The sequence below is a fragment of the Helicoverpa zea genome, chromosome 16 (assembly GCF_022581195.2).
Source record: "Helicoverpa zea isolate HzStark_Cry1AcR chromosome 16, ilHelZeax1.1, whole genome shotgun sequence".
Classification (NCBI taxonomy): Eukaryota; Metazoa; Arthropoda; class Insecta; order Lepidoptera; family Noctuidae; genus Helicoverpa; species Helicoverpa zea.
Window position 1 is genome coordinate 5,888,653 of NC_061467.1, and position 24,287 is coordinate 5,912,939.

General features: G+C 39.0%; 1 protein-coding gene across 8 annotated transcripts in view; it reads left to right on the forward strand.

Moving 5' to 3' along the window:
* Positions 1 to 1,069: 1,069 nt before the first annotated feature.
* Positions 1,070 to 24,287, forward strand: part of LOC124637779 (protein alan shepard) — a 67,468-nt gene continuing 44,250 nt past the window's right edge. For 7 of the 8 annotated variants that reach the window (XM_047174425.1, XM_047174428.1, XM_047174424.1 and 4 more), the window contains exon 1: positions 1,070 to 1,399. The gene's annotated coding sequence lies outside the window, so the exon portion shown is untranslated. Of the gene's footprint in view, positions 1,400 to 9,429; positions 9,476 to 24,287 lie in introns of all 8 variants that reach the window. The other variant, XM_047174426.1, reaches the window with a different exon arrangement.

Sequence of the window (24,287 nt, forward strand, 5' to 3'; positions counted from 1 at the left end):
CATCTGTTGCATGTATGATGTGCTCTTTTCGCAGGATAATCGATACGAAAGCGAGTTAGTTGATTCTCTGAGGTTATCGAGCCTAAGATAATCACACTAACTTGCTTTCTTGACTCCACTTTACTTGTGCTATCGCCAGACCAAGATTATTATTGCTACAGATACATGAATTTCAACGTGTTCGTAAAGTACCGGGCCATCGGGCTCGGCTTATTCCAAAAGGGAAAACCACTAACCAAAACATAGATGGGATTTGATGGAAATAATCTTATTTGCTTACTACTATTATCCCCATATATTTTGTTTTCCTGTATGATGTACAAGGTAAAGTTGCGTATGAAATACAAAAAATCTATTCTTTCAAGATTTTCGAAGAGAACGTGTCTTTTTAGGTAGTATAAATTCATAAAAAAGTTAGTCAACCTCAAAGTGCATCGGTCCCTAATTTATGTCAGGTTTTCAGTAATACAATGCAGCTTAACTATTGGTTATTACTTAGAACCAGTCTGAAACTATGATAGCTTTATGCGACCAAGTATAATCGCTAGTACAAATGCAATTCAATTTAATGAGATTTTTCTAAAGAACAATGAACTTTGTCGGAATTTATTGTGAACTCCCAGGAGAAAACCTCTAATTTACCTCGAGTGGACACAATTGGAAGAAAACACAAGAGAGGGCGTCGCGCCGGATTAGATTAGCGCTGATAAGATTAGTGGCGTCGCAAGCGAGCGATGCACCACCACCGGCTGCCATGTGAACCTGCTAATTGCAAACTCCTCCCATTGTGGCCCAACGCACTGTCGTAATTATCGCTTAACGTCCTCCACGTGTGCGCATATGGATGACTTTCGGCGGTTCTACTTGCATCCGGAAGTGCAACATGCAATGTACGGCGCCCTTTAACGCTCGAGCAATTCAGATTAGAGATTGATAGGTGTGAGTATCGGTGATGCGAGGACCGGAGTTTCGCGGGCTGGACTCGGGCGGGGCTGCACCCTAATGCAATGATTCATATTATTCGGTTTGCGGGCGAGTTGAACGTCTTCCATTATTGTCATTCATCGGAGGAAGTGGGCGGCGAGGGGCGGCGCGGGTGTCGGCGGTAGCCCCCCGCTCGGCTCTCAGTCGCTCGCCGACACTCTCGCCGCCAGCACGCGAGAGCCGCGATGCACGTTGCCTTCGCTTGACGCATTCAGTCGCGGTCCGCGTGTGTGTGCCACTGTGCCCTCTCCGTGATCCGAGATCGGAGCTCGTTTGAACCGCGTGCAGTGTAGCCGCAGCAAGTGCGCTTCTTCGGATCTTAGGGTCCGAGTGCAGCGAGCCCCGGTGAGCAGTGGACAGCAGCACGCACCAGCCGACGGCTCAGCTGACCGGCACGTCTGCCTGCGAGCGCACGGTGAGTGCGATCGATCACTGCATGCACGCGCTCGACATCTATGCGTCTATTTCGAGTTGCTCGCGAAACAGCTCTCGATAGATCGCATATACGCATCTTGGACATCACCACCGACAGCTGCCAAACGTCGATGATTTCGCTGAGGAATAACGACTTATGTATGTCAAGTGTCGCGCTGGTGCAGCGAGCGTGTTGATAAACAGTGTCGGTTTACTGCGAAAATGGTTAACGAATCGAGGTGCTTCATTCGTCCGTGGAAAATCGTTTTATGTTACAAGTTGACTCGTTTGTCTTCTGTAATGAGGTGAAATCGATTTCGGAATGGAAACACAGAGCTATGAGGATTTAGAGGAGTGTTATTACATGTGGTGGTTATGTGTATCGCGGTGAGTGCGGGTTGCATGCGGTCGGTGCGTTCGGCAGGCCAGCTGACTTCCCGTCGGGTTGCACTCTTGCGCAAAGCGCACGTCTAGCGGTGGCGGGCCTGGCGGGCGCCCCACGCTCGCCGCCGGCTGTCTGGCCCCCACCACCGCCGCTGCCACCGCAACATGTCACTGAATGCCAATATTTTGCTAATGGAAAATATTTATTGATCGCAAACTATCTACGTGTATGTCGACACTTTAATTAGATTTGTGGCATGCCTTCGATTACGTATTAGAAAAACTAACTCAAGTATCATAAAAATCTGTAACAATGAGGCTATCATCTATTGTGTAATGCCTACAACTAAACAATGAAAGCCGTAGAAGAAATATTTAATTAATGTACCGTACATACAGGTATTTCATACGTGCGGCAACAAAACTTGTTATCTCTTATCAATCTGCTCTTGCGAAGGTCGCGCTGATACGCGGATTCCGGTAGTTGATACTCACAGCAACATAAAGAAAGTCACACTTTCTATACAATTTAAATATAAATTAAAACTAAGTTATATGATTAAATATAAAGACATTATTTTCAAGCACTCAAACAAAATTATTTAAACGTTCTAAGTTGAGTTCTCGAAATTCAGAAAATACCTGTCATTATTGAGTTTGCATTTAAATAGCAAACTTAATTTCACTTTAAAACAAACATGTTATTATGAAGCTAAATACTCAAAGGCATTCTGTGATAACAATTTAATGAACAAATTAATTGCTTTTAATAAGTAAAACAGTGTTAGGAATGTTTAGACAGATGGTGATAGATTTTATTCAAGGTATTAGAATGACACGAGTTGTAGACATTCATACAATGTTTATAGTTTATACAGTCGGTATACGTAATGATAGGTAGTTGCCACAACTATCCAATTTTAATAGAAACTGGATGTCGATTACGATTGGTTAGGTAACGAAGTTATAGACTACGCCATACCGGTAAATTAACGCGTTCATAACTCGAATGCACTTACCATATCTGTTTACTGACGTATGTGCACAGTATTTTTGCTCTTGTATTAAAACAGCAACATATTATATGTCATTGTTTGCCGTACACACATTTATCAAATTATCAGTTTCAGTTTTTGTAATTTGTTGAACATTTATCTAATGACCTATGGCCTCATATTATAAGCCGTTACACAAAGTCAAGCCATAAGAATGCGGTGGAATGGCGTACAGGTCAAATATGTAAGGTCAATGTCAATTTTAATAAACATTATGCTTGAATGTTGTCATGATAAGCATTATAGAATATTGTTGATGTAAGTGTAAACAGTTACATAACAGGAACCACCCGCAAAGTTATTTATAGTTGTCAATAACTCACTTAGAACCCTTACGTTCGTTTCTAAACTTACATCACGTTCACGGAAAGGTTTTTGAATAAGGGTGTAAGCCTGTTTTACTTTCGGAAGACGTTACATTTACAGATCAAAATACAAAATATTTAGTGACAATGAAGCCGTTTAATTTATGTAACAATCAGCGATACGATAACATACCGCACGTCTGTGCGCAGATAATAAAGGCACTCGTGACTATTCTCGTTTATTTTCCGCTGATAACAATTTAAAACGTACGACCAAATCGCCGGCTAATGGGTCAGTCCATTGTCAGCAGGTTATTCAACATCGAAGAATGCTGAGCGCATTAAGGGCAAATAGACTCCCGTATCGCCAGTACAAAAGAGTATTGACACAAGGAGATAAGCATATCTGAGTGTACACTAATGTATCTGCGGCTGGTTTACACTCATTGTTCCGTTATCATGTACGGTTAGCGCATTATGTGGCCGATAAGCAAATAAACGCCCGGTCTTTGCTGTCTGCAGACACGTCGCCGGACATTTTTGCGCGTCTGTCTTCTTGTGGACATATAATTTCTTTTTATTTTCTATAAAGATATGCACGCCACACTGCAACAACGTTTTGCACTCAGTCTGATGATAAATTTTACTAAATTGTCGATTGGCGTCGTGGAGATTCGAAAACTAATTAACATTTCATTTTTTATTAATTTAATTAGCATAACACTATATCTTTAGAAATAATATTTGATATTGATAAAATGTTAAGATTAGGACTAAAACTGCCGAAAGCGATAAGTGCTACGCAGGTGCTACGTCGCCGTAGCACTCTGAATACGTTTAAATACGATTATAACAAATTTCAATCTATATGTGTGTGTTGGTGTGTGTTCTTTCATTATTGGCTAGATAGTGTTCTTCTAAAAATTTTAGCTTGAATACTTACTAGGTTTTTGTTTTACAACAAAAAGGAAAGCAATCGCAAACCGTTTCATCTGCCGCTATGCCGGTTACGTAGGTACGTAGCTACAATTAATCGCAAAAAGTCTTCGATTAACGCTTTTCTTGGAGACATGATGTGAGTCACGGGTGATCGTACATCCCGCGAGGTTCACAGCAATTTTCATAGTTTAGCAATTTCATTGGCAGCGTGTAAGCGGCGTGTCGGCGACGTTGCGGCGCGTCGCGTTCGTTCACTTCGCACAGGCTATATTTAGTGGGAGCGGCGGCGCTGGGTGCGCGCGGGCACGCCGGTGCACGGAATGCAGTCGGCCGAGCGCCTGACCTACCACAACACCGCTGTCACAGTTTGGGCGCACGCACAGCCTCTCACCGCGCACACATCAGGATGCACCGTGACACACGTACGCCACGTCTCCTCACCGTTAGGCCTCGTACGCTCTTTCACATTTATGACCACACTCGTAAAACTGCGATACGTACTTGACACCAATTACAACTAGTGGAATAGGAGGTGCAGCTTGCAATTCCTGCAACTCTAAATTGTAACTGTTAATTCTAATTAAGTTTCAATGCCACGTTCATTGTATCATTACTTAGAAAAAACCGGGCTTTCCACAGCTGAAACATTATACAGAACAAAGAATAAATTTTTCATAATCCAATTTTTCATACTGTAGAAAGAATTGATGATCTGTTCATTAATTTATTCTAAAGTGTCTCTGTGAATCTTCATTCAGGTAAATTGTGTTACAATGAAAACTTCTTTCTTGTAAAAATAACCCAAACTTTTGAAACACAAATGAATCTCAACTTCACAGACTTCAAAAAAAGTCCGCAATTCATTTTATTTTAAATTCTCAAATAACCGAGTGTTCGAGGTTAGTGAACGATTGATTTTTATTCAAAGTTTACGACTTTTTCTCATATCAATGTAGTGAAAATCTTGGTCGTGCTCGTGAAACTGATCTCTTCTCATAAAAGATGGTTTCAAATACGTATCTGAAATCCGTACTTGAAAACAGAAATTACTCATGGAAGTTATGAACAAGAAGGACCAGACAAAATGACCAAATAAAATCATTTCGGACGAAATTGAGGGTAGACGTCGATGTAATCATACACGCCTATAACGTAATATTTATTGGTAACTTGGTGGATGATTAGCATAATAATTTGTGTCATGTCATGTCGTTCCTACAATATAGGCTATGGTTGAACAAGACAGTTGTGAATAAACGCTGAATTGTTCCACCTACGTCGTCTGTGGGGTGCGTCGGGCGGCGGCGCCGGCTGGCTCCGACGCCACTATTACATCCTCAGATTGATCGCAGCTCCGTCGCGTTTCTCCTATACACGTCTTATTTTATTCGCCAACAGTGACGTAATACCCCATGGCTTTTTGCTAGGTTTTATATAAGGCTTCCTGTTGCTAGCAATTAGTGTAGTACTCCTCTGTGAAACGAGGCCATATCTCAACCCTGGCCTGCAACACGTGTGGAGCAAGGTTACCGATAAAGGATTCTACATACCTGCTCCGATAATCATGCTATTATTATGCCAAATCGCAGTTATCGTTTTTGCTACGAATTGAAGACAAAAAGGTTTACTATGATAAATCATCGCTTAGTACTTAATGACCCTTACATTAAGTTCAGATTTTAAATAATTTTCTGCAGTTGATGAAGTTAATTTATTCAATTACTTAAGGAGATAGTCCTAACGCATAGCTGAAAGTTACTAACAAAGATTTATTGTTTCAATTTAAAATTATAATAATGCAAAGAGCATCACAATCGACCAGTCAGTCACGTCATATAGAACACACTACTTTTATTATTCGTTATCGCAAATATTTGTTGCAATTCACGATAAAATAAGAGGTGCTTTGCGAGGCGTAGATAACCACTACTTTTATATTAGTTACTAAGTCAACTTTATATCCTTTATGACGCAAATACTTTATGACAAAACATTTCAACCGAACCTTTGAACAAAAGTTGAAAAACCTTAACTCAATCTTCAATATTCCGGCTCTCAAATAAAACTCAAACTTTTTAAATTTTCGAAGAAATTTTTTACATGGCATTATGCATGCGGTACTCAGGCGACCGTAAAATCTGTAGCCGACCATTTTTGGCATCCCCAGGATGTCAACTTCTCGAAATACCAGTTTCGATTTAAGATAAATTATATTGCTTCAACATATATGGCCTTACTACAAAAACTTTAACCCCTGTTTTACTCTTGTCTAATAAAGTTTTGGCTGCAAAATGAACCGTATGTCAACGTCATAATTTGACATTTTTTTAGACAAGGCATAAACTGACGTTTAAAAGTTTTTGTGGTAAGACGGAGTATGTTTAAAGCGACTGTTTAAACCATTTTCTCGGTATATTGTACAATAAAGTCCACGTACTCCATTATGTAGGAAATAAATTGTAGAAATGTCTTTCTGTTGTAACGCTAGTATAAGTTACGCGCATTTCCACGATTTACGGGTACAGTGGTGGCCACTCTCCGGCACACACCTACTAATGTAAGAATATAATCCCGCGCTACTTACTTTAACATTTACATCTGGAGCAACTTAATAGAACAGTGCGCCACTAAATCCGTGAGCATTACTCCAAATTGCACGTAATTCTAAGACGAACCATTATGCTCAAGGAAGGCTCTGTATTCCACAAAGCAGCTACTGTCGTACTTTTGTTTTATTTTTTGGAAAGTAATTGCTCCGAAATGGTCCTATTGCTTTTGATGAACAATTAGTGAATTCTGAAAAGATTATAATAAAGCCTAAGCGATTACAATACCACGCTTAGCAATCAATTATCTCGTAGGACATAAAATAACAATAAAAACCCAGAGCTAGCCTGAACGTTGGTTTTCACAAGTAAGATAAATCTAATAATAGCCACATTATTATAGAAACGGAACGGAGGGCTTACCAGAAATGATTTATGCTTCTCGACATCGAATTGTAATTTGTATCTAGTTTTCAGAAAAGCATTCTGTAGTTTCAGAGGGAATTACCGAGGAAAAGAAATGTGAATAAATAAGACGCGAGGCTATATGAAGGAGACTTGAGAAGAAATAAGGTTTATTTCCTTTCTTTGGCTTCGCTTAGTGCGATAATAAATCATTCTGTGAAGTAAATGGTGTTTAAAATTTTCGCGATACAAATTATTCGGCGTACAAAAGTTTAACGTTTGGATCAACGCGTCGTTATTCGCGAACATGATACTCATACATTTGGCGTGTTTTGTATTTCTTTTCATTCAGCAACACATGACGAGCAGTTGTATGAAATCGCGCCATATGCGGTGCAATTATCGATTCGCCAGAGTACGTGTGGGATGCGTCTGATTATTATCTGAGCATTAACTTTCATTTTTCATACTATCAACTGCATGAAGCTGTCTTGTAACAATGGAATGAGTCTGCTTGCAGAACCGAGTTTGAAACCTTACATAGGCCCCATAGAACTAAATAAATGTCTAGAATTAAATTCCAATTCGTTGTAAACCGGTAATGTTTAGCGTTAGCGTTACTCGGAACTAATATAACAATAGAAACAACAAAAAGTCGTAGTTCAAAGAGTAAAACTGATAGATTACGTATCTCGGCCTAAATGTCGTTTAACTAATCACCTATTTAAATAGTAATTATGAAAAGACCTTCGACCGTTATTAGAGTAATTTTAGAAATAATAGAAATGGTGCGGTGTTATCTGGCAGCGTTGTGATCCCTCGTCACGTCGCGCGTGGATGTCACGCCGCTGATAACGGTCGCCGTGTCATGTGCGACAATATGCGCGCGTTACCTAACTCAACTACTGCGATAAGCACAAACAATCGTTTTACGATTGATGTTAGATCACATCTTCAACGCCATTCCTGTTTACCTATCGACTGTAATGTTCATTCGTACGTACCTACCTAATTGACGTAAATGATTCTGGTTTTTTTTTTCGAGTGTATCCGCCCCACTTGTATAGCTGCAGATCCTGTAAGCCAGGATGTATAGTCTCCACTGAAAACAGCAATGACACTGGCTTTGTGCAGGGGGAACTCAATCGTCAAAACCTTGTTATAATGATTTTGGCTCATGTACGAGCCTCTAACATTTAATTAAATGGATTCCACTAAATGATATACATGATATAGGTATAGGTTTCGTGTCCGTCAACGACTTTATTACAAATCGGCCCCGTGCATTCCGAGTGAGCCACATACATCAAATAACAGTGCCGTTTTATTGCACGTCGTAAATCAAATCAATAGGTGTTGCCCCAAGTAATTTTAAAAGTTCGCTTCAACATTTTTCGTTAAAAACTTTAGCAATTTGTCTGGTTTAAAGCTCCAGTTTTATTTGACCACGCACAGCAAAATTACTGATATGAAGGTGTACAGTAATAGCTTTGCTAAGGTTCTCAGAAATTCTATAATTCACTTTAATTTATCTGAAGCATTTCGTAGCTCTTATTCAGGCTCTAATGATTTCGTAATATTGTGCAGCTACTGTGGCCGTAAGACTCTTGGAATCTTTTCAGCAAGACGCGAGGGGGCTTCGCCCTGGGAGGGGTAATAGCCCTCTCGGCGTGCGGCGAAGACGTCGATAATTGGGCCCATTAGGCGTCGCCTGCAGGTGCTCCGAGGCCCGGCGACAAGTTATTTAGAAGCTCTTACACTAACGTGGACCCGCCATATCTTTATTTTCCATTAAATACATACTCTCAGAGAACTTATATGACATGCTGCAGCCTGAAAAGTGCACAATATGTACGAAAATGTTCCCATTTCGCTACTTTGCTTTCATATATTAGCTCTTTCTACTTACTTAGGCGATATTTAAGTTCAAACAACTAACTTTCGTACATATAAAAGTGTTAACTAAATTTTTTAAATAAAACAACTGATTTGATTATGATTTAAAACTAAAACGGCTTAGTTACATTTCGAAAAAGAACACATGAAATGCAACGGACTGAAGTAAAATATAAGAAGCCATTCCTGTAATTCTGCATGTCGCATTGCGAGTGCACGTACGAATAAAACAAAAATATATGTGCTAAAATGCCGCTAAAAGTTCTTTTATAGAAATATTTCCTCCAGCACGACAGTGTTTTAAGTTTTTAAGCAATCGTTGAATTTCCACCGAAGTTTCCTTCCCACCGCTCTCAATCTTCGCTTTCAGGATTTTCGAAGTATTTAACGTTTCCACGATGACAGACTTTTAGTCTGTCGATTTTTTAGTTACTTATATACTTCGTACTTTTAAGCAATGCTGTATTTAAGATTTTATAACATTTCTATTTTGTTTTTCAGGTATGTACAGACAATCTTCTTATTCGTAAGATGACGGTGCAGCACAGTAAGTCCAAATCTATACAACTGATGAGAAAGTAAACAAAGAAAGAAATAACTATTGAGTTGATTTGAATAGCTTTAATTGAATACAATTGAGAAGGAAATACCAGTTCACAAATGATTATTCCATGATTATTACATTTGTCAGTGAAATGGGGACAATACAGTGATCTGAGGATGTCAAAGCCGAACCGGGGCTGAACGTTGGAACTTCAATTAAATCAGAGGGTTCATAACCTCTATCGGGAGCCGCCCGCATTATCCTGACAAGACAGCCAATCACGACCGGGCTTAGCGGTCGTGTACAACATCAACGATTTGAACGAATATAGTCATTCACACGTTCAGCCCGGTGACGTCATAAACACGACACTCGGCCACCCTTTGTTACCATTTATTGAAATTAATTGTTCTAACAATCATTTGTTGACTTTCAAATCACTTCGCATAACACCCATCTTCGTGGAAACATTCAGTACAAAGTACATGATTTAGTCATAAACGGAAAGCAATATTGTGAATCACGGTTGTTTTTGTGTAAATATTGAGGATTATTATATAGAATGGATACCTACAAGAATGAGGTAGATAGATAATATAATAAGCTGCACATTTATTTGCATGTGTTTATAAAGTAGGCGACGCGACGAGTCGACGACGCCGCTGCGGATATCGTATTTGTGTTGACCACAACATGCTCTCCACTCGATCTTATGGCGCAAATATTTGTTGAGTAACCGATCACCAACCTTATTGACTGCTATGTGATAGCCTTTGCAAAACAGTGCAAGCGCCACTGTCATAAACCACTCGGCTGGAGTGTAGCGGCGCGTGAATGCGGTGTTCGGTGTTCAGACGTACCACACTCACAATAGCACATACTGAATGATATTTGTTGAGAACTTAGCTTCAACAATTAATTCTAACTTCTTACAGGTAATGGTTAAACAGAACCAACAAACATTACTTCTAACAAAATGAGTGTGAAGGAATTAGGAATATGGAGTTAATGGATTTGAATTAGATAAGTACTTACTAACTTTTTGCAATCAATTTTCAATTTACTTAATATATCTGTATCTTACCTGACTTATTGGTTAACTAAACTTGTAAATATCATTGGTATTGCTGCTTTTAGGTAAACTCAGCTTAAAATAATCTCGTTATCTCCTTTGATCAGTGGCTCAAACCACAAACGTATTCGGCAAGCGGATCTTCATACTACGTGGAAACGATTAAGGACCTGCAAATCTGATTTTAATACTACCTACTGCTTACGATTGGCACTTTATGTCATAAACAGATTACCTGCACGATAACTTTGATAAGTAATTTATTTCCTGGTAAAGGATTTGAGAACATGCCAAAACTTGTAATCGTTTGTACACGGGGTAACAGATTGGATGCGGATAAAGTATTGAAAAGCGTCGCGTGCGGCTTTCCACACCCCCACCTCGCCCCCTCCCACCACTAATTAAAAACTTCGCCATCAAATGTAAATTAAAACGTCACTACATACATTTTTATTCTCACCATAAAATTGCAAATCTCATTTGCAATGATAATGCTTAATTAAAAACATTATTATTAGTACCGTCTATGAATTTATCTATATCAGATAGTAGTAGGATTTTCTCAAATGCTTAAGTAAAAAGTATTTATGACTGCTGAAAAATAAATTCTATCTACAGTCATATAAAATTTGACCTAAATATTGCCTTAAAATTGTTTGCTGCCCACTAATTTACCCTCACCTTATCTGCCAACCAAATCATACATAGAGCTGATGCATTATAACAGCATTTATGACATCATAAAACCACTCATTACCTCACTCGAAGCTCCAGTTTCTACTCCAAACTTTTAATATGCTTTCTATTTTTAATCGCCTCACAAAATTCATTGTTTCGATGCTTATTATCCAGTGGAAGTAGGTCACTCGGTGCTCAGTAACGATGCACTGGTAACAGTAATATTTACCCTGCTTACCTATTGTTGGCTTGTGGTGTGTACCAATTTCATTTCAAAAGCTTTGCTGCCGGGAAAAATATACATAGCATTTAATGTTTGTTCTGTAAAACCAATAATAACAGTGAATGTAATCAACTTGCTGTTTAATAAACCGTCATATTTCCTATCATTCATATGTCATGGTATCTGTAACGTCACGCAGACCGCATTCGCGTCATTGATTACAAAAATATCGTTTTATCACAATGATGAACAATCGTTGCAGTATAATAACGGCCAAGCATTTTAATCATCACAAGTACATGGATTTTAATTACCCATTCTGTAATACATCATCTTTAACGAATGTTTATTTATGGTTCGCTATGAATCAGCACGAGAAACGTATTAAATGCGAAACGGTACGTGATCGACTCCATTCCAGTTGCAGCGAGCGTCCGCGAAAGCTACCGCGGCGCGGGCGCATGCTGATTTTGAACAACGGAATGTCTGAATTGAAACTGTGTAGGCAACCGTCATTCCGTACATTTCTATCGTCTAGAAACTTTATTAATCAATCGCACAATAAATACCTTTGCTCAATTAATATTTATTAGTCGCTGGACATTAAACTCGCTCTACAAGTTGTTAGCGAGCAGACTGGAAAGATTACGTGATTACGTGCAATAGAAGATAAAGGCATGAGGTGAAAACGGCTGGATGAGATGCATCACAGTGTTAGCATAGTGTTTGTGGATTTATTGCGATATGGCATTTCCTATTACCTATGCGGCCGGGGATGGAATGTGAGGCACTCGGCGGCTCCGCGCTCGCCGGTGAATCATAGTGAACGACGTCGTCAGGCCTGGCCTGAGGTCACGTGGCTCCGCGATGCCGTCATTGTTGCATTACGTCGCTTTACGACCGTCAAACCGCTCCGTAGATAACGATGTACATATAAGTGTGTAATGTACCATAAAAGCCATTTTAAAAACGCATATTAAAGCAACAGTCGCCGCCCGCAACAAGGCCGCGGATAAACTGCTGAAATTGTTGAAATCCACTTTTAGCGCGCGCGTAACAGGATTTGTTGTATCCTAGCGCGACATTACGAGATTCTAGGAAATCACCATTCTTTGTATCGGATAATGTTGGAAAATACATGTTTACACGACGCTCAGAAAACGACTGTAATGTTAAAGTATCGTATTGGAATCTTATAATATGGCCTGAAATCGTGTAAGAATCCATTAAGAGGCCACCATTTCAATTTAAATGGTACATCCATATTAATGGTTCCGCCATCAGTCAATCGACTCAGTGTAAGCGCGTGGAATGTATGGTATGTGCCGCCGCACAGAACACGCTGGTCAATTCAAAAGCTATCTATCATGAAATGCGATAAGCGTCGAATATAATAACCGATTTTCCTCTTTATGACGCGGTGTATAGAGGTGGCGATTGCATGACTAACGGCCCTGCGTTGAGGTCGATATATCTCGGGGGGGTTTATTGGCGAGAATTGGGCGCATCCCGGTTGTTCGACGAAATCGCTATCCTTCCTACGCGCTATTATCTGATGGGACTTAGTTTGGACAAACCAGGTTTGATGCCACGTTAATGTAATAACGGATAAAACTTCCGCCCTCACTTTAACTTTGAACCCGCTTTGGTTCCCTTTAAATTTGTTCGTTTTGATTCGTTACATCAATACTTTGGGATTTTGAATGTTACGAATGAAACTTTGTATTCGCTGCAGATTTTTCGAGTGAGTTCGTAAATACTTTAACAACTTTTCTATTTGAAGGATTGTGTGTACGCTTTTGTAAATACGTAAGGGTACATATTTGTATCTTGAATATAAATCAGTTTTATTCTCTTTCAATACATACTTTCTTAAAACTAGTTTTAAATGTGAAACATGATTTTAAAAACCCAGCACTAATTGACTCCTTATTTCAATATTCAAGTTCTCAGAAATAGTTTTCCTTATCGAGATGCATTCAGTAAGGTTAAAGGATAGTTCCATTAGGTCCGTGCGAGGCACCGGCACGCCTAGCCGCCTCGTTAACGACTCATTCATTGGTGGCCATCTGGCCATGTGAACTCACTCACTTGCCCTTTTTATCTCATGCCCCATTTTACAAGTCAGATCCTATGATTAATTCTCTATGAAGGAACGATATCACTGAGGTTTGTAAAAAAAGGTTCGAAGTATCAATACCTTTGAAGTTTATTTAGGGAAACAGCAGCATTCCTTATACACATATTGCAAACTGTAAACCTACAAACTTTCGTAAAAACCAATATATTTAAGTATAGTGGCATCCTGTAAAACAGAACGCCTAATTACCTAAGTTCATAACAATTGGGTAAATAATTGGAATAGACTTAGTGGTTTCCTTATGGTATTTTTAACAATCGAAAACATTTGAATGGCAGGAAAACTCTTTCATAACCTGTTCCCGTTGTGTGGTCGTTATGTAAAATTGTTGAGTCGACTCGACGTGGCCGCGAGTACGCGACGCACACGCCACTTCGGCCGCGCCTGCGATTGGACGAGCTCACTCAATTGGTCCTTTGTACTCCCGCCGGCAGCCCGTGTCAGCTCATCACTTCCCTACAATCATTGACGGCCCTATAAATAGCACTCATTGCGACATCAAATTGATCGATTCATACTAAATTGGATATTAATTTAAACGCACAATATCTCACACAATTTAAATAAGGCATTGTGTTTGGAGGAAATAAGAATTAATATTGTCTGTCCATTGTGTGCCGTTATGCTTAGAGCGTCTGTTTATAATAAAGTTTTATTATAAACACAGCTTGTTATTTGTATAGTTTACCCGCAGCTTAGCTCAAGTGGCATTTGGTTTGAACCTTCAAGTTTATTATTCAATTCTTTTCATCTAATTTTATGTCAAATGCTTTTAATGATCCATACTCTAGTTACACTCCTGTAAATTAACACGGTGTATGAGAAAACGGTACTCTGAAAATATTATGTTAAAACAAAACAAATAATAACATAAAGTTGACATTTATTGCGTTTTTGTTCCGGCTAGTAACAATAAACGTTCAACATGTCGTCCTCGTAACATGTACTTTATCGTGAAAAGCTATACAAGTCGTACTTACTTAAGAACACTACTATATCAAGGACGTATACAATAGAAAATCCCTTATAATAAACAGAGGTCTCCGCACAATATGGCTAAATGCTTGAATCTGAAATTCACAGCAGCGGGAAACACGTGTAAACAGCCATATATTTATCTCGTGCACAGAGCGACGTTTTCCGTGATTAATTCAATCGGATGCGCCCGATACATCGACCCAAGCCAACCCTTTTGGGAAACAGACGCTTTGATTCGCCCAACAGGAAAAACTAGATAAATATTCCTATCTGTTGTATCTACTTATTTAAATCGCAGATACATTTGCTTTAACGTAGCGTATTTGGCTCTAGTAAATAAGTAGTGCACTCAAAAAATGTTTCGATCAAAGCTTTCAGTGAATTACAAAACGTAAAGGCGTTCGCAAAGCCTGCGTTTACGTTCTCCTGTAATACACTGAAAGACAAATCTGTTCCATTATTTTTAAAGTCTCTCAAAGCAGGGAGATTCTACTGAGCGTTATGATTGGGAGGAACAATTTCCCGACGGGACAGAGAGCCTCATTTCCTGCCAGTTCACGAGCTGGGGCGATGCGACTCTCCAAAATATTATTTTAAGCTTCCGCGAACATCTTTCAACGCACGACAAGCTTTATCTCCATTCAAATTTTCGTCTCTAAATAGCGCAGTGAAACGGGTTAAACATTGTATTACGTTTCCAAAGCAGTAAAAATGTTTACTGTTATTAACGGAGTAGTATTCAAGGATTTCGTTCATTATGAACTGAAACTAAAATGTAGATTTATTTTCTTAAATGAAATGTTCGTAATTTATTTCTTTGTTTATCCTATTCTGGATGCGCGTAAGGCGAATGAACATACGTACTGGAACTGCACTGAAACATCAGTGCATTGTCACGGCTTCCGCATGCGTGGCTCGAATTTAAGTCGGATCGAGCCAAAACACGAAAGTACGATTTAGTCGGTATACCCCTTTTATTCTTTTATGTCCCGCTTCTTTAAAATGCAAGCTTCGTTTAAAATACGATATGCACTCCAGACAGTGTTTTTATCAAAGATACATTTGAGATGCAAAACAAAATTCTTTACAAAATGTTCGAATCTTGTGAATTCAGAAAGCGCGGCTGAAATTATTTATGTGAAAAGATCGCTTTCTCGTTGAATGTTGGTGTTTAATGTAAAAGGAATACCTTTGTGGTGAATACTTCCGTATAGTATATTTATGTAGGTTCGCCGAGCGCAACCCGGAAGCTGTTCAATTAAGTCTGGTATTTAAGGTTGCCATCCACCGGCAAGCTCTGATTGCGCCTCACCTCCCCCACCCGAGGGAATTCCTATCTTCCTTTTAATTTTCGAATACAATAAATACTCTCTCACCAAAATGTCTTCGCTAACAAAGAGTTTTTTCACCTATAGATATTATGTAGTAGAACGTATTTTACGGTCAGGAAAAATTAAATATTTTTTGAGTACAAACGAATTGCCAGTAAAATACAGTTCATAATAACGATTAGTACGTTAAAGGATCTCTTACAAGAAACTTGAGATTTAGGCTCAAAGTACTCAAAACGCTGGAACATCGTCAAAGAGTCTATTAAAATATTATGTAAACTTTTCAACGAAGTACTTTTGTTAAAGCGCTCAACGGTCACCACGCTTCATTAAATTTACTCTCGATTCTCTCTGGTTATTCAGATATTAGCCCGGTCAAAATAGACATTTGAAATAACAAAAATTCCCACAGAGCTGATTTTTGGTGGAGAGCTAGATTTGATCATTATAAATAAAATACTAAAAGTCCCCATCGATCCCATGTGTGCGTCAAAAGTTATTCGAGGTCAAATGTCAAAATTTTAGGTTTTTTGATTTTTTTTCGAAAACGGTAAGTTTTATCAAAAAAAGACATCAGACCAAAATTGTAGATCTTTAAATTTTCTACAAAAATGGCATGAACAGTTTTCTCCTAAATCTTACCATTCCTGAGATATCGCGCTTTAAAGTATATTCCATACATGACATGCACACATTTCCACGCCACCTGTGAGGTAGTGAACTCGGCGCATTTTTTTACCGTAGTTTCTCCTGTAGGCCTACTCCACTAACTGTCATGACAATTTTAGGATAGTTTAAGGGAATAATTGCCGTCAAGTTCTAATATGATGTCATTATTGATATTATCTATTGGGTTAACCATTATTGTGATTGTTTTAGATTTATCAGATTCATACAAAAACTCGTGGTGGCCTAGTGGGTAAAGAACCAACCTCTCGAGTATGAGTGGGTTCGATTCCACGTCAGACAAGTACCAATGCAACTTTTCAAAGTTTGTATGTACTTTCTAAGCATATTTTGGACACCAACGACTGTTTCTGATGGCACGTTAAACTGTAGGTTCTGGATGTCATTGAACATCCTTGGCAGTCGTAATGGGTAGTTAGAAGCCAGTAAGTCTGACACCAGTCTAACCAAGCGGTATTGGGTTGCCCGGGTAACTGGGTTGAGGGGGTCAGATAGGGCAGTCGCTCCTTGTAAAGGACTGGTACTTAGCTACATCCGGTTAAACTAGAAGCCGACTCCAACATAGTTGGGAAAAGGGCTCGGAGGACGATTTGATACTACAATCTTTTTTGCAATTGCAAAAGATTATGTCAGAAGTTTTCCTGGAGCAGGTGGGAGTAAAGTTTTAATAGGTTCCAGATATTATGTATCAATTTCCAAACCCAGTCTTCTGGATAAAAATGGAAATGTTGAAGGAAAATAAGCGTGCGATAATTTTCTACAACTTTAAAAGCGGATTGTCGCGACTTCAGCGCTTTAAAAAAAATTGTACTGTGTTTAGTGATCCAGAACCATGCCTTAGGACTGCAGTACGCTGATATTTAGGATTTAAAAGTGGGCAATCTAGCCTTAGAGACAAGCCACGTGAAGGTAGTTCAAAACCCGATATGACCCAAGATAATATCGAGGCTATGCGGCAGTTAATTGTCGCAGACCAACAAGTAACATACCGTGACATAGATCCGTGGGCATAACGATTGTTTTACATTCCACAAAATTAAGTAAAGTCTTCATGGTAAACGCTTCAGCACACCTGAAAAAGCTGTTGACTCATACAAATCGGCCAATTTGACTACCCCCACTTTGGAATGGAATAAATGTTTCAAGAACTGGGTTTAATGCGTGCAAAAGTGCATTAAATATCGCAGAGAATTCTTTGTAAAACAATAAATGGTATTAACCTATTAGATTGCCTGTACTTATTTCAAACGATACAACTTAAAGGCAGCCCTCGTATGTACAGTCAACTTCAGGTCAGTGGTAACAGTTTTATAGAAAAATCGTACTTATTACTATTGTGTTAAGGTGCATGACAGTTACCAGTGATGTGCGGTCTACCGTACGTGGCTTATATGTGCATATCATGTACAGTGTGACTCTTTGAATCGCGATATCTCAGGAATGGTAAGATTTAGGAGAAAACTGTTCATGCCATTTTTGTAGAAAATTTAAAGATCTACAATTTTGGTCTGATGTCTTTTTTTGATAAAACTTACAGTTTTCGAAAAAAAATCAAAAAACCTAAAATTTTGACTTTTGACCTCGAATAACTTTTGACGCACACATGGGATCGATGGGGACTTTTAGTATTTTATTTATAATGATCAAATCTAGCTCTCCACCAAAAATCAGCTCTGTGGGAATTTTTGTTATTTGACCACTACTTTTATGTCTATTTTGACCGGGCTATATGTTGATTGCGCCCTGTTATAATTTTCATGTCAACATGTTCTTCCATGTAAATTTTAAAACAAACCACTGGATTACGCACCATTTTACAAAACGCTGACCATGGTAATCAGTAACACGTTTAGCATCTCTTGCTGCTCTGAAATCAGATAAAGAGAAAATAAGTATAGTTGCACATTTATGATTCCAACCCGTGTGTAGGAAGAGAGCTGTCTCGATTGAACAGATGGCGGTAGCTCCGAAACTTTGTATGCAATGTGAAGGCAATAAGCTTGCCGTGTCTCATCTCCGGTATCGTTTCACTTAGCGCACCCATTCCTGAGCGGACACACTTGAATGGCCCGGGGCGAGGCCGGTCCGCGGAAACGTAACGACTGGATGTACTAGAACACTCATAAACGGCTCCAACATTTATATCATTATTAAACAGGCAATCGTTTCCCAAGCTGCGTGCAAATTGCTGCGTGCATTACCTTTTGCGGAGCTTAACACCTTGTATTCTCGCTTTGTGTTTTCTCACATCTTTGTTTAAAGCTTCCGTGATTTGTTTTCGTTAATATACCAGTACAAGCGTATAGAAACGTTAATATAGCAATTAATAATTAACTTTTTCACTTTAAACCTGCCATGTCTAAATGTTGTTATAGGCATGAGCGATATTAAAGCGCAGCGCCAGGTGTAAGTGTGTTAAATAATAAATTTATGAAGCATGCAATTCCGGCACTCGCTCACTAACTAATTTTCTTTATAACCTGTTTACTTAACATGAGTTAAAGACCTGTTAAATGTAAGTAAGTATAAGAAGTATTTGCCGGCTCTTCTAGCTGCTACTTTGTCCAATGACACCACTCAGATTTATAACTCTGTAAATTCGAACTACACATTCGCTGTGGTTCGCTTTACGTTCGCACTAAATCTCGTACGATGAACTGCCCTTTGTTTCGTTCAGTAGAAAGAAAGCTGGGAGAGCTCCGTAAGTCAGTAATGCTATTGCTAAATACTTACTTATGTCGGCGATAGTGATTTCTGCGTTCAGCGATTCAATGTTGTTGTTTGTTGGTGGACGGCGAGACAGTTCATTTGAGCTGTTAGTAGATAACGCTCCTCTGTTTCTGTGTTGAAATTTATTGCGCTGTAAATTTAGTGGGGCCTGGCCGCTGCCGCGCGCCGCGCCGGTGACTTGCACTTCGTACTCCGTCCCTCCAAGGATCAGGCGCTTTTAAAACATTTTCAGTGCGCTACCAAAGGGGACATTAATTAATTTCACCGCATTACTGGGTGCGTTCAATTTGAGTGTGACTGTGAGTTTATTCCTTTTTGTCGCTCTCCACTACACTACACTTACTTCATTTATGTTTAACGAAAGGGTTTTTGCTCCCTAGCTTTAAAGTGGAATTGCGAAGTAATTCTGTCTGTCTTCCACGAAAGATTTTGATCAATTTAATGGATGAACGGAACGTCTGAACAATAAAAGATTGTAGCGTAGGAGGCCTGTACGAGAACGGAGATAATTTAGTAAGCTGTAGGTGCATCCTGTTTACTCTCTCATTCTAAAATCATCCTGTATAGACGTAAGTACTAAACAACCGCAGATTACTCATTTAAGCATTGAATACTGCGTACGTAGCTATCTATACTTGTTTATGTATTTATTGAAGCTATAAATAAAGCTGCCTACATGAAGCTAATGAACTGTCTGTGTGGCGTTCTTCAACTAAACCCCACTATTGTTATTCGCATTAGTGGTTACGGCGCTTAATCCCCAAATTCACATACCGTCCCCGACTCCCTTCGCTTTTGTGCTGAAATCCGAGCGGTCTCCGATTGCCAGTGACTTGCGCTTTCCCGTACCCAGTTAATTGTGTCCGCTGCCGCGTCACATACATACCGCATGCGCCTACATTTACCTACGTGGCTACATTTGCCTACGTGTCTACATTTCGTCCACGTAGCGTCATTGCTACGAAAAAACGCTACATTTTATGTTTGCTACTCGCCAACGCGGTTTCTACGTGCAATGCGTAGACTCAACAACAATTAAACTTTATTGGGGTTTTTTAAATACCGTTACGAATTAACCATGAATTACAGTGTAAATATGTAGGTAGCAGAAAATTTATAAGCGTATGTGTATAAAATATTACGATTAATTTTCTTACATGTACGGGATAAGAGTATCGAACAGACACAGCATAACAGCAAACTGCAACCGCACTGTTACCAAGTTGTTAACGATACTCGGAAAAAACGATAAGAAAAAGTGGGAGGCATGTTTTATTAATTCTCCGTACACACGGCGCGGCCGCGGAATGGAGTCGACCGCCATTTTTCTGCGGACGAGATTTAAATATGGAATTCCGGTGTGCGAGCGGGAGAGGCGCGTGCCATTGACCTTGCGGCATCGCCAGGGCCGCGCACGCGCCGCCCGCCCCGCCGTGCGCCCGCGACGCCCCATACACAACATTGCACTTTTACGTTTACATTTTATTGCATTGTTGCACTCCAACGTAGTCGCTGTATTATCTCCCGTCGGTAATCTTAATACGTGACTAATATTAACTGAATTTATTAAGCGCTTCAGATCTATTTTAAATATTAAAGGGCTTAGGTACTTATTTTAATTTATGATTCGCATAGAAAATATACTTATAAAAATATAAATAAAAGAAAGTAACCTTTCAATCAAGGCCAATAGATCGCTTTATTCTCATATTCTTAGACTTTACATACTGCAGAAAACACCTAGTGCTCACCTAAGTGAGACATCCAAAAATACACATCACTTTCTCTGCAAATCCATTAAAAGTGTAAATAAGTAATTATGGCAAAGATGCACTCGAGGTGATCGCGTCGCATCCCACCGTCTGCCGGCACTCACAACACGGCGAGCACTTAATTAGTGAAATTGCTCTTTGTTTGCATGCCCGTGTTGGAAACTTGCCTAAATCACCGGCCTGCAATCAGCGCTATGACAGAATCAAACGCGAAATACAAATACACGAAGGAGGCGTGGACGAACATACTAAACAACTGTTCAGCGCCTTATGTCTGATAGATCTTGCCAAATGTGATGAAGTATTGCCGTCATTTATCATGCTCAGATAATTTAGGTCATAAAACTAATATCTTTTAAATTATTAATGTGTTTATATATCATTGGTTTTACAAAAAAAAAAAAAACAAATTGTGGTTTGAATATTGTTTTCTTCCCTACATTAATTCAATGCTTAAAATGTACTCGTACCTAACACTAATCTTCTCATATCTGTTATATAATAGCTTATACCGAAGTCAGACTCAGTCTGTGGCTTGCTCGTGTAGCCTGTACTAAATTATTAAGAGCTCTCTTAGGACCTGAAGGGTCCCGTCTTATTCAAGAAACATGTATTTGAAATCTAATAGCCGCATAGATGTTCATTAAATAAAGGAGTACCACTCACATGCAATGATCATCAAATAAAATTACACGAAGGAGGCGTGGACGAAATCTACATATAAAACGTGTCGACCGTATATCTGACATCTAATTGATTCAATCGATACACGCTGAGATCCAATCGGAATGTAAATCGATCCAATCGATTCTCAAGGACCATCTTGCAGTCTAACATCATATGAATCGGTACGGTCTTGAAATAGGGCATGATTCGCGTCTGACTCGCCACGGTAATCTGTTTATGCTCGTATATGCAAAGCATCCAGATGAATTATGCAGTTTTTACTCGCACATACACCAATGTTTTAGGATTCAATAAGGCGTTACATGCACATATTTTAATTAGCATTTAAATTGAATTGTTCCTGGTAGTAGCAGCGATCACAATTCCATAATAAAACAAATGTTCTGAAGTTAGATTTGAATAAAATTATCAATTTACAAGCCGGTGAATTACACAGGATTTGTTCTAACGCGATTCGGTTGCAGATTTAAGTGGAATTCCAAGAAGATCTGAGACCACCTGAACGGCAAGCCTATTACGGCGCGAGCATTGTGTTACGTGAGATGGCGTCGCTTGCAGTGTCTCGTTGCACCCGACAAGGATGAAATACGCGCACTTCACTTACTTTGTTACCGCTCTAAGAATGCTGAACTACCAAAAATATGGTTACTTAAGGCTTTAGAACCTTGTTTAGAGCGTTTTCAAAAGAGTATCAAGTTAAATGATTCATATTATGTACTTCTAACGTAGATTTCAGCTTCTAACTCATATTTACGGTCAGTACTCTTAAAAAGGCTTCTGAACATAAACGTTGCATGCACAAATGTTAGCCATGTTTACAGGTAGGATCCCTTTGTGTATAGGACTGCCCGTATGAGTTTAAAAACGCATTTTGCTGGTAACGGTCCGGATAAAGTTTCAAACGGATCGGGGAAAGCGTGGTAGGCACACTAGGCACTAAGTGGCTCGTATGTTGACCAACGTCAGTCGCAACTTTGTGTAATGCCACCGTCAACTGCAGAAGTAACTAGCGTACGGTTTCACAGTAATTTCCCTTCCCGTAAGCAACGGATTTTTTGTGGATCGGTCCGTAATAAAGTCCGAACGGATGTTTGTCCCGCAATATTACGGACTAAAGTAACCACATAACACGGTATTGTTTTGTGTTCAGTAGCTTCGTGTTTATGCTTTTATACCCGTTTGTAATAATTACTAGATATAGGATAAAGTATTTATACGGACGATGAATTTAATACCAACACTATTAATTTTAACTAGAGGTACCTATAGAAATAAGGGTAAAATAAAAAAAGGTTCTATTGATAGGTTCAAAGTGCCGAAATAGCAAAAATAGGGATAAAATTAATGAAATCAATTCAATCCGAACGCGACCGCTATTATTCTGTGCGAAATAAAGGCGAAAGAAACTTTGGAAAAGCAAAAATTTAAATGAAAGCGATTCACGGTGAGACTGCAACAGTTTTCCAAGATTTTACTGAAAAAATATTCAGCGGCTTGAAACAATAAACTGGTGACTCATCACATTTCTACTTTGAAAACAATCTTTGAACAAAATCTAACAAAGTTTTCAGTATCGGGTTTTGGATATGTTTACAATTTATTATCAACTCGGTGTTAAACTCAGAATTGATCATTGTGCCCTTACTAATCCTTATTTGTTTTTTGTTTATGCTCTCCACTTACATAAATTTAATAGTAGGTAGGTATGTGATCTAAACTAGTGCCTGGATGTTTTTGTCACAAGTACCTACACCAGTACAAGGTTTCGATTACTAAAAGATAAGTACTTAGTTAATTTTCAATCATTTTAGTTTTTTTCTCGAAGAAGTAAGCTTTAAATTTTTCGCAAGCAGCTTTGACTTCACTTCAAGCACCGCGTGCAGCATCTTAATTGCTTTCCTGTATTCACTGACTGAACATAATCATCAGCTTTTTTATCTTTCGTTAGCAAATTATTTCCATTATTAGGTAATATATCACTACCAAGTATATTATGATCAGTTATTACTGCTTATTCAACGGCTCGAGTGTGAGAAAAAAGTCTCATCGATTATTAATTTATTTCTTACATTTATTGATCTTTCATCATTGAGTGCAATTAGGCGCTTGCAATGCACGTACTGCAAGGCGCACGCGGCACAGTTATCTTTCGCATTAATTATTTATAACTTCACAGCTCCCCCCCCCCCCTCCACCTCGTCTCCCCTAACCCGCAGTGTGGGCACGCGCATACGGGTAGTATGAAGTAGGAAACTTAACAATTAATTACACTGATTGAATTGTCTATCAACTCCATTGTCGTTATATCTTTCTTCCATTATTATAAGTTTTTATGGTTCGATTATTGCTGTTTATTACCATCATTATGTTTTTGAATGTACGATGATGATGAGGTACTTTAGATCAGTTGTCCGGGGAACCGACTGTTGAACTCGGGCTTCTTTTATAGTTTTCTTTTGTTATCTTCATTATAGCAAGATCAGAATCGGTCGTTTCGGATGTTGATTTGGCAACAGG